The following is a 12,612-nucleotide window of genomic DNA, read 5'->3' on the forward strand; positions in this document are numbered from 1 at the left end:
CTAAACATTAAAACGCATGACTTAAACTATTTCTTAATTGTTCTTGACAAGAAAACACAAGCCAACTAGTAAGCTAAGCCTAAGTAAATGAACACTTATGTCACTGTCTCATCCGTTTCCCATCGTGTTTTCTAACGTTTTAAGCCACCAATGCAATCAAATCGTTTAATATCCGGGCGACAATGTTTTTTCTGGGTTTACAGATTGAATGTAAAGATGGTTAGACGACACTGTATGTAGCCATTATATGACAACAAAGTGTTGTTTTGAACCGCTTTTGGTTATGCCAGCCTTCCATTGCGCGCAGACATATTGGTTTTGACGGGTTTACGAGTGACATGGAATCACGCGACAGAATAGACAATAATACCGGAACCCAGTCTACAACTTTTCGGTAATTTAAATCAACGAAAAGCGCCGTTAGGTTAGAGACCAACAAATCACGCCGCACTGACGCGGTCGTATCGGTACGGTCAAATGTTTTTTGTAAATGCGTACAAGGTATATTGTCGCTTACAGGACTTATTTTAATGAGAGAGACTATCTGAATGCGAAACAAGTGTCACTTTGTGTCGTAAGCTGTTTAAGGAGCGATTTGCGCCTTTTTAAGTGTTAATGTTGGGTAGCAGGCTTGTATCGACTTGAAAGCTGCAAATTATGCCTCTCATCATAATAGCATTATTTTTTGTAATTGCAATGTGTATGTTTAAATTGTAAGTGAAGCTTTTAATGATAATTTTCTCAAAAAACATGATTATATATGCTGTCAGTGAGTTTTTTATTGAAAAAATGCTTAAAATTAAAAAAAGGTCTCCTTTTTCATCAAGAAAAGTACACAGATTCACAATCAATACATTTATTTGGGCCTTTTGCTGATATATTGGTGGATTTCGCATGCAATGATACCAGTTTTTGCCATAAAAAATACGCGTAACAATAATTGGAGACACAAAATCAGCTGTCGTCACTTAGACTAAAAATCATGCATTCCGACCTACTGAGGCCAATTTAGTCACCGCTTTAAATGGCCATTTAAAGGCCTTTACCCCGATCCGAATGCACTGAAATTGCATATTCATTGTGGAAATAGTTCAAATCTCGTGTGGAGAAAGTTTGAAAAAGATAGGACAAAGTTGAATTCCCTGAAAGGTTACATTACACTAAATCATTGTGTATCCCTCCGTGGTCCATTCGAAAGTAGTGCTCATTTCTAAAGAGTTCCTTTTCTCTTCTTGAATATAAGCCATTCAACAATGTGAGACATGTCTTTTGTAGTTATTTGTAATATCCTTTATGTATCTGGAGTACTTTGATGCCTTGGATTGGAAGCTAACTTAAAAGATGAACTTTTGAGGGTGTGTTTTCTATGGTGTGGGGTTTTTGTCGAAATTAGGATTCCGAAACACGTTTTTCTACGGTGGATTCATTCGACAGCGATTTACTTTCTTAGAAGTTGCGAGACGATATGTTTTTGATTGCAATTATTGAAAGATGACAGATCCATCTTTAAAATGAAACCAGGTTCTGAAAAATTGATATGTCGAAAAGGCAAGAAAAATGCTGTGAAATTTGTCAGTTTTATAATGGGACCCTATGGGAATCGGAATTAGTGTAAAATAACCTTAAAAAAGCACATTTACTGCAATGTCAAGGTCACATGGATTCGTCTGCAAGCGAGACAAGTAGAAAATGAATTTTAATGAATGTTTTGATGATTTGGGTGCTAAAATAGATGAGAGATGTCAATATTTTTGTCCAAAGGGATGTTTTAGGTGGTTTTCAACTCTGACTGGTGCACTGGACATGATTTCAATGTGAGTCATCATACTGATTGTTTAATTAACACATGAATTTCAGTTTGTTCGTTAAAGTACTAATTTAGCTGTGTATTTACAGTGGACGTATTGGTGCGATGCATGAGGTAGACTAGGCATTTCCATATATACACTATGTTTACAGAATTGCGGCCAGTGGAGCAACATAGCTGATGAGTTAATAGCACTAGTTCTTCAGACAAATAACTTTATTTTCAACCTATAAAGCATATTGAGCTGTAGGTGGGGCCATTTAGCTGTAAGATCTGGCTATGGTTCTGTTAAGCCCTTAGAGTAATGAATTTCAGAGTGAAGACCATAGCGCCTTTTCCTAGTCAAGTATCGGGCAGCTGTATGTCTTTTCAGAAATGCACATGTCTTCTTTAGCATGTCATTGTGATTGTTTTTAATAAGATAGGCAATAAACTCATAACCTTTAGACAAATGAGCATCTGTAAATTCAGATTTCACTATTTCTGAGTCAGCCTGACCATGATTGAGCTTAAAGATTGTGCTGGGGATGCGGCCTGTGCAGTTCCGGGAGAAAGTCACTGTCTTCGGCAATGCGGTCTGGTATCAGGTAGGCACTATTGAAAGCCTCACACTTTTTTTGGGGGGGGTCTGAAGCCTTGTGCTGTCAATGCGATCTGGTTCAAGTACAATAAGAATGCATTCTTAAAGCAGGAATTCATCAGATATGGTGATCTCAAGCTTACAGTTCGCGGGCAGATATGACTTCGATGTGTTCTTGCTAGCAGACGCCCTACAGGCCAATCTATGCGTTTAGCACTATTTTCCACAGACACCCTTGCAGACAGAAAAACAATACTTGAAATTACTTCTGGCATTTAATTTCTAATTTCCTTTATATTTCTTTTGTATGTTTGTTTGCTCTTGTTAACTCTGACATGCCATCTTGCTCACATTGATGGAGCATACCTGTTTTTGTTTAGAGCCAAGTCCCCAGCTGCTCGAGTTTGCCGTGTCAATAATGAGAAAGCCATGGCATGATGTCTCCTCTATGTGTTTCCTTATCTCAGTGTTGAACATAATTGCCAGTTTCAGGGGCCTAAACATGTAATTTTTATGAAAGGTCTGGATGATCCTTGCCTGACTGCGGGTTTGTGTACACCTCAATCCCACTCTGTGTCCTGAACAGAGGCCTCAGTGGTGCAGCGCTTGTGGACGATCCATCAACATCCTGAAAGGTCAACACTTTACCAAGCTGGGAAAATTGATCCTGATAGTCATCCCCAGGTAGTGGAATGAATGTACACTGAACTACAGAGGAATCACACCCAAATGACTTTCCTGCCACGACATTAGTGTAGCCCCTCTCGTAGGAATTCCTTAGCAAACATGCTTTTTGCATGGTGATTGTGGGCATGCAAAACTTAAGCTTTCAACGCTGAATTTTAAAGAGAATACTTAATAAAATTTCTCTAACAGGACTTATTTTTATGAGAGATACTATCTGGTTGCGCAACAAGTGTCACTTTGTGTCGTAAGCTGTTGAAGGAGCGATTTGCGCCTTTTTAAGTGTTAATTTTGGGTAGCAGCCTTGTATCGGCTTGAAAGCTGCAAATTATGCCTCTCATCATAATAGCATTATTTTTTGTAATTGCAATGTGTATGTTTAGATTGTAAGTGAAGCTTTTAATAATAATTTTCTTGAAAAACATTATTTTATATGCTGTCAGTGAGTTTTTTATTGAAAAAAGTGCTTAAATTTTTTTAAAGTCTCCTTTTTCATCAAGAAAAGTATACTGATTCACAATCAATACATTTATTTGGCCTTCTTTTGCTGATAAATTGGTGAATTTCGCATGCAATGATACCAGTTTTTGCCATAAAAATTACGCGTAACAATAATTGGAGACACAAAATCAGCTGTCGTCACTTAGACTAAAAATCATGCATTCCGACTTGACTGCGGCCAATTTAGTCACCGCTTTAAATGGCCATTTAAAGGCTTTTACCCACATCCGAATGCACTGAAATTGCATATTCATTGTGGAAATAGTTCAAATCTCGTGTGGAGAAAGTTTGAAAAAGATAGGACAAAGTTGAGTTCCCTTAAAGGTTACATTACACTAAATCATTGTGTATCCCTCCGTTGTCCAAAGTAGTGCCTATTTCTAAAGAGTTCCTTTTCTCTTCTTAAATATAAGCCATTTAACAATGTGAGACATGTCTTTTGTGGTTATTTGTAATATCCTTTATGTATCTGGAGTACTTTGATGCCTTGGATTGGAAGCTAACATAAAAGATGAACTTTTGAGGGTGTGTTTTCTATTGTGTGGGGCTTTTTTCGAAATTAGAATTCCGAAACACGTTTTTCTACGGTGGGTTCATTCGACAGCGATTTACTTTCTTTGAAGTTGCGAGACGGTATGTTTTTGATTGCAATTATTGAAAGATGACAGATCCATCTTTAAAATGATACCAGGTTTGGAAAAATTGATACGTCGAAAAGGCAAGAAAAATGTTGTGAAAGTTGTCAGTTTTATAATGGGACCCTATGGGAATCGGAATTAGTGTAATATAACCTTTACTCGATTTTCGCGGTAAAACAGAAGAGTAAACATCACCGATTTTGTTTTCCTGGGAATTGGGATTTTTTAAAATCTGAATTGGGAATTTTAATTTTGAAATTGGGAAAAATGGTGAAATTGGGAATGGTGCCGAGTTACGGTACTAACTTTATATAGAGGAAACACATAAATAAAAAGCATTCATTTTTTGCTTTTATGGTACCATTTGCATGAGTTTGTGCTTAAGACTTAACCTTGATAAGTGTGTGCAGTAACAATGTTCCTGTGGATTTTCACTGAAGTGGTGATCAAAATTTAAAATTTGCACCTTTGGAAAAGACAGCGCATTGAAACTCTACATCTACATAGTACTGCTATACAATCGTATGATCAATTATCAAAAGCAGGCTGATTTTCAGCGACCATTTGGGTTATCAAGCCGAGAGTCGAATTATTGAAACCAGATATATGTCGATACGTCCGAAAAAAAATACAATGTACATCCGAAATAAAATCTCCTAAAATTTGCCACAGTTTTTTGTCTTATCCTTGGGAAAAAACATCGGCCCCATTCGAAATTTTCATTCAAATATTTTCCCAAAAAATTACTTCAATAAATAAGAAAAATAATATAAATACGACCTGCTATTTTAAGGTAGCGCACCCGTAATGGGAACCTATCCAAATATAATATAATCTATTATTTTCTTAATCAGCATCATTTCACTGAACTACATGTACATGCAAATTTTTAGGTAGTTTTGACATGCTTTATAAAAAAATATACTGATTTTTTTAAGACCACCACCACACTCGGCTTTTGTCTAGTTTATGTGCACCCATGGGGTATATGAAAGCTCCATAATTCATCCAGATTTTAAAATATAGGCATGCAGTTGGTGTGTACAGATGCAGTAAAGGTGTTTAAAGATTAAACAAGATGAAAAAAGTTTTCTTTAACAGACATCTACTTTTTATAACTTTTTATCTATGGAAGAGCGCCATGAAATGTAAGTGGTTTCAGGCAAGTAGAAATTGGGTTGGTTAAAAACAAAGTGTCATAAAATTCAAAATAGTATCATTTAAGTAATATTTTGAACTTAGTTTTTATAGATACACTATATACATAAAAAAAAGAAATAGACATATTGTAATATTTCAATCTGACCATTTGCATTATCTGTTATATACAATGTTGGAAAATATTTTTTATCCCACTTTTACAGCGAATTCAGTTGATAAAAGCCCCGTTGATTAGATTTCAGCTATAAACCACGGCACGTGTTACGTTGTTAGGCTACGTTGTAAACAAATAAAGTTCCTTTTATATAACAACTAAATGTTCTATTGATGTTATACAACTTTGAGATTTGCAATTCAATATGAATGAACTTGTTATTAATAGCGCACAACTCTTTGTCACAGAACGATATTTTGATTAAAAAATTGATAATTTGATCAGCGGTTATTTTTGGAACGCGGAGTAACACACTGACCTTGATTACACTACAGTCATTATCAAAATACGACAAACACTCATGAAAACTAATTTTGTTTAAATAAAAAGGTTTACTGAATAAACAGTGGGATAAATAGAATAATAGATTAGTGTTGATTATAGATCCAAGGCTCGTGCTTTTTGTTTTCTAAGCCACGCATGATAATCCTGATCTATTATCAATACTAACCTATTACTCTCTATATACATTACATTTATTAATTATATACCTCTATAATTAGAGCACAATTATACTATCCCGCCAAGTATTTGGAAAATGACCAGTATTAAGAAACTGAATAAATAAATCTCAAAGAATAGGTTTTATCATATTCATCGTACGTTTATAAAATTCAGCCACAAGGCCATCGGTCCCTTGCGATTTACCATCTTATTTTTTTTAAATAATTTGTATTATTTCTTCGTTCGTGATTTCTGAGTTTATAATTCGATCTTGATCATCTTCAGTTTCGTTACACTCTAAGTTTTATATCAATTAGACTTGGTTGATTGACTTTAAAAGGAAGACCTTTGAAATAATCATACCATTCACATGGATCTGTATTACAAGAATCTGTGTTTTTTCGTCTTTTGAATACCTTTTATTAATTTCCAGAACAACTTTGGTTTAGAACGCGATAAAACCAATTCGGTTCTTTTCGTCGTTTGAAACACTTGTTTTTTTACTGAGTACATATTTCTAAACTCTCTACGGAGTGTTACATAGTGTTAATAGTTTGATACATCATTACTTAAGGTTCATGGGGGGGGGGGGATAAAATTCATTAAAACTTCGCTTTGGTTTTTCTTCATTCAATGTGGTAAAATATGGTCAAACTATATATCATTTTAAAGCTTAAGACGGATAGAATAACATAAACACATTTTAACATTCAATATTTGTGTGCTTTATTCATATTTTGGTTTAAAACCAATACATTTTTACACTAATTTACAAAATCTCAATCTAAAGTTAGGAAGGATATGCAGGGCCTTAAGTTTAATAAATACAAAGCTATATACATATACAAGGTCAAGTTAGCAACATTTCACAGAAAATTATTGTCATATCACAACAAATGAGTTTTTATTAAACTGCCTTTTTTGGATAAATTTGCTAAACAAAGTTCTAAAAATAACTAAAACGTAACTACTTTTTAGAAATCCAGGTATGGTGGATAATAAGAGTCACAATTCTATTTCAAAGGCTTAACAATTTTGTTATTTACCTCTCAACGAAATTGCAAATTTTAAACAATCTCACATTGAAATAGATTGCAGACGACATATAAAATTGTAAAGGAATATAAAGAAATTGGCAAACCGATTGATTTTATATTTTGATTCCTTCTACACATTTTGAAAGCGTGGCCATCGCTGTGCTCCGTAGAAAAACGTGCAAAACAAATCGGTCGAAACCACGTGCAGTGGTGAGAAAACCGGGTATGTGTATACACATACCTGAGAAAACACATATCTTATTTTGACAGTTGGGTGGCAACTAGTAAAACAACTATTAACATTAATCAGCAAGAGATCGCACTTAATAACAGAAATGACCACGTAGAGATATCATCACTTACCCTATTTCAAATATTTTCTAGCTGAAAATTGTCCCCCACACGTCTTTTTTAGTTTATTTGTATTGTTTTTCTGGAGCCGAAGTGCATCTCACAGAATATCCATCCAACTTCCGTTGTTTTCACTTTCGTTATTAAAAACTCCGTTTAAAAGAATTATTTCTACTTTTAGATTGTTAAAGCGATGTATTATTATACATGATCATTATAATAGTATACCGTGATGAATTGAACGGAGTTACGTATCGATCTTTCTGTCAGTCTGTAAGCGTACTATTTTATGCGCAATCATATAAGTAATGTGATTCGACAACGACTGTAAACATTGGTGAAATGCTTCTTACATAGTTATTCTTTTGAGTGTTTATGAGGTCTGATCGTGCAGTTTGCAAACATCAACGGAAAGATTACAATCCAATGCATTTGTCATCGTCAACCGTTTGGAATGTCAATTAGGCGATGAGTGAGTTTTTAGCATGTTTCTTTATATTTTATTAATTTAAAAATGGCTGCCCCATGGTGATGAAATGGCATGTGTTCGAGTTTTGATATTTCTAGATATATAAAGTTTTTTACTATTGAAGTGTAACTTGCCCTCGTCAATGTCGATACTAATCACTAGTTATATAATTTTCCGCCGAAATACGTGGAATTAACATGATTCAAAAAAATGTATATTTTATTGTTAAAATCGCTTTGTATTTTGATTGATTTGTGGGTGTTATGATACGTTGATGTTCAAAATGTGTAGCAGTTTGAAGGAAAAACATCCTTTAAAGCATATATGTATACATTTTCAATGTGGCACTCTTCCTTTAGTCAAATTTGAGTTCAATGCTAGGGGTCCGACATTTTTCAAATTGAAGCCTCTACATGAACCTTAAACGGAATCTTCATAGTGCTGCGTACTGCGTTTGCTTAGCCGCGTTACATTCCCTTTCCCACCACGGCTGATTTGCTGAATTGTCATTAAAATTAAGAGAGGTTGTTTCATAATAAACCTTCATATCGGATGCAGCGTATTTGTACAAATTTAATATTGTATCTATCGCTTCGTCTATATCCGTACACGCGATTGCTTCCCATATTTGCGATCGATGTAAGTCTTGTTTTCAAATACTCTCAGGAAACGTTGCTTGTGCGCGTTTTTCCATTAGTACTTTTATTTTTTTGCTAAGTGTTCGCTACCCTTACTTAAGCAGTTTTGATAGCGATATTAAGCATGAATGTTTTTGTGCCCAAACATATTTTTGAACGAATTGGCAAATGATCTGACTCATCCGCATCTCAACAAAAAATAAGTTATATGGTAATCAACAACACTCGCGCTATGATTCATAAAAAATATAGCAGCTCCGCCCATTTAAAATATGCATACTATGAGTACAACAAAGTTCAACGAGTATTTTCCCAAAATTTTTGTATCGTTCTGAATCTTTAAGATTTCGTGGGCGATCGAAAGGATCCGTATTAAAATCAACCTCTATGTTAAAAATGTTATCTACATTATCATCAGGTATATAATCTTATAACTTTTTGTGCGTGCATTTAAATCTCCTGCAAGGTATATACATGCATCAGGATAAAGTTATCTTAAAATAGAAATATTAGAATCAATAATATTAATACCATTATTTTCATTTATTATCTCATTAATAGGTGTACCTTTTGGCGAGACATAAACTATATATAATATTTAATCTTTTAAATAACTATAGATAGAACTTTTTATATACAGAACAATACAATCCTGATAATTTTGACATATTTATGAAATAAATGTTTCGTTTTACAGATCGTTTTTTTTCATACACAGCTATTCCACCACTATTTCGGCAAGCATTAGTTACTTTTGTTCTCACGAACAGGTATAATTAGAAAATAAATCACAAAATTCCTTATTTTTCTTATTCATTGTCTCTAATAAACCTATGATGGCATATGATTGTAAATAATTTAAAACGTACAGTTATTTACAAGTTTATGTAAACCACATACATTCCATGTAATGATGGTAAAACTTTCGTTCGGGCTTTGACCGCTATCCTATTCCACCCCGCCTGTTGCTCCAGCATCGCTTTCGGCATCGCACCGATCCGCCTCAGTGTCACCGCGATGATTCCCTCTCACCACATGCCGCTGGCTGTTGTTCGTGTGTGGATATTGTCCTCTACGGGTATTTCAAATACTCTTAATCTTCGCGGTCAAGTCGTCGAATTGGTACAACTCGCTATCAATGAAAAGCTTGTCAAAACGCAGTGAGGCGTACTGCCCTTGATTTCGCGCTTGAACTAATCGCTTTCCCAGTTCACGCCTGTGTAGTTAAACTCGCTCAGAAACATCATCTCGGACGGACAATTCTTAATTGCTGTCCAAAACTTGCCTTCGTTTTTCAAGTTTTGTTAAACGGTCTTTGAAGCGAGAAAACTGGACGACAATTGGGACTTTTCGGAAATTTTATTTCCCACTCTATTCAGTCTTTCCTTTTCGACTAGTTCAAAATCTGCAAACCCAAGTGTGTCTTCAACAAATTTCCGAACCTTCTGCTCCGTATCCTGCCACTTCTCCCCGATTTTACCCGGGATCCCGAGAAAACGCAGAATATTCCACCGGGAATGGCCTTTGAAACTGTCTATTTTTTGTCAAAAGCTTTCAATTTGTCTCTTCATTTATTTTTGATTTTCCTGTTTGAGAGATTCATTTTCTGTCTGAAACATATTTACTGTAATACGTATTTCATCAACTTTCGATTTTATCGTTGACAAATCAGCACGCACTTCTGCTTTCATTTCTCTGATAAAACACATTACCTCATTGTCCTGGTTAGATCGGCTTGTGTTATTATGAGCGTCCCGTGCACTCGCGGGCGTTGCAGTCGTCTCCGAAGGAGTTGCAGATGTTTCAGCGAACGATAAAGTTCATTGTTTTTTGTGCACTTGGCGGTCCGGGGTTCAACTCTTCATCCCCGACCAGTAATGTCAACATAAATAGAAAAATAACTAGACGCAAACAGACACTTATGCTCCTTTTATTCACACAAAATGAGCACACTCTACTTCTTGCCTTTCTAGCATCACAAATAACCCAATTCGTATCCTGTAAAGCTCAATATTAACAGCCATATTTGAAAATGTTCGAAAGCGCAATTTCACGAGCAGCCATTACAAAGGGACACAACGTTTTAATCAGCTGGTAACACTCGTTTTATCAACACTTCTTTCAATTTATCTTGTTTTTTTTAAACATTTATTTATACAACACTCCAGGCGTTAACATCCATATATAACGTTGAAAACAATTACAGCAGATTCCCGTGGTAAAGTGTAACGAACTTGTTTCACAGCCAATGGGTCGCAGGTTCAGTCTTCGCTGCAATATTACATGTTTATACACATATATCGTGAAATATCTGGAAGAAATCTCCATAACCAAAGAGCAAGGCTAAATGGGGTGTTGGAAAATGATATAGAATCAAGCTGCACTAGATACAAATTCACGCACTGTTTGCAGTTCTACTAGCAAAGATGGAAACTATATACACATATGTGGCACATTACAAGCCAGCGGAATCATACTCTAAATACAAATATCAAAATAATATTACAAACATGATCAGTTTGTTACGCACGATTCTTGATTTGCTGAAATATATATTAGCTATATGAGTATGTAACTACGCTGTTGACATACAGCAACTTAATGCAACTTTTATTAAAATATTGGAGACAATTAGCAAATAACTTTTTTAGTGTTATCTTTTTATTAAAAGCCGCGCTATTCAAACGTGTGGTCGACTTTTGCAAATGATGATTACAAGACTCACATAATAAGACATCAAATAATTTAAAAGATAATTTCACCTTAGTAAACATCAATCGTTGCGCCACAATTATTAAGAAAGCTATTTCTTCGAAAAAATTTCGATTATTTATTATCAAATGCTTGGTAAAAAGACTCGCATATCAACACACCTAGAAATTGACAATATAATCTAAACCCTAGCGTACATCAAACGTAACTTAATAATTATTAACAAAGCTATTTCTTCAAAAAATTTAAGATTACTTATTATCAAATACTGGGTCAACAGACTCTCATATTATAACACATAGAAATTGACAAGTAAATCTTAACCCTAGTGTACATCAAACGTTTAACGATAATTAAAAAAAAGAAATATCTTACAATTGATCGCATACAGGGGCCATTGTAAATGAATTGGATATATTCACGTTTTATTTCTGTGATTCAATCAATTGTTCCGCTATCTTTGTGATTGAATATGCCTGTTATTTTCATAACAAAGTGTCTAAGCTTGATGATGCCCCTGGTAATCATCGTAATATATTTATTAAAGCTTCTTTATATTTTAAACCGAATAATGTTCAAGTTTGTGTACATGTATACTGTATGTATTGTAAAACCTCTTGTTCTCAGGTCTGTATAAAGCCTCGCTCGTTCACGAATTCTTGACCAATGCATAATAAACTTATAGTTTCAAATATGTTGTATGTTATACTGTTCTAAACATTTTATGTTCTTTTCTAAATCCATCTTCCGTTATAATCGTATATGTTAAATTGATCTAATTAGTTTATAAATTAATGTTAATACACGCCAAATTAAATGTTACATTGTGACTGTAAATAATACAATAAACATATTAAATGTTTTTTAAACGATCCTTACACTCTTATTTTAAAGAACTGTAATTTTGATAAAATTCTTTCATGACATATTTCACATACAAAATCCAACAAAAATGATACGTTAATAGAAAAAAATATTCTTTTTTTTTAATTTCTTACATGTTATTCAATATTTCTCTAGCGGTATATTGTACATCGAAGCGGAACGGACAAGAAGAACTGTGTAAACTGTCTGAATAATTATCGAGCCATGTTGTTTATAATAAACCCTAAGTCCCTACTTTATATATGTTTTTATGTCAATTTTTTTCACACACAAAAACATGTGCAAACTGCGTATGACCTTTTCGGTACGGTAAACAGTACATCATACTGTGCCATGTCGTGCTTACCCAACATGGTTAAACGTGGTTAAGTTTTACATAATATAAACATATGCGAACATATAATTTCATGTTTTTACCAACGTTTTAGCAATAGCTCCATTTTTATGATATTTCAGACATGACACAGACATGTCCCTGGACCGGAACTGCC

This window comes from Dreissena polymorpha, chromosome 5, assembly GCF_020536995.1.
Source record: "Dreissena polymorpha isolate Duluth1 chromosome 5, UMN_Dpol_1.0, whole genome shotgun sequence".
Classification (NCBI taxonomy): Eukaryota; Metazoa; Mollusca; class Bivalvia; order Myida; family Dreissenidae; genus Dreissena; species Dreissena polymorpha.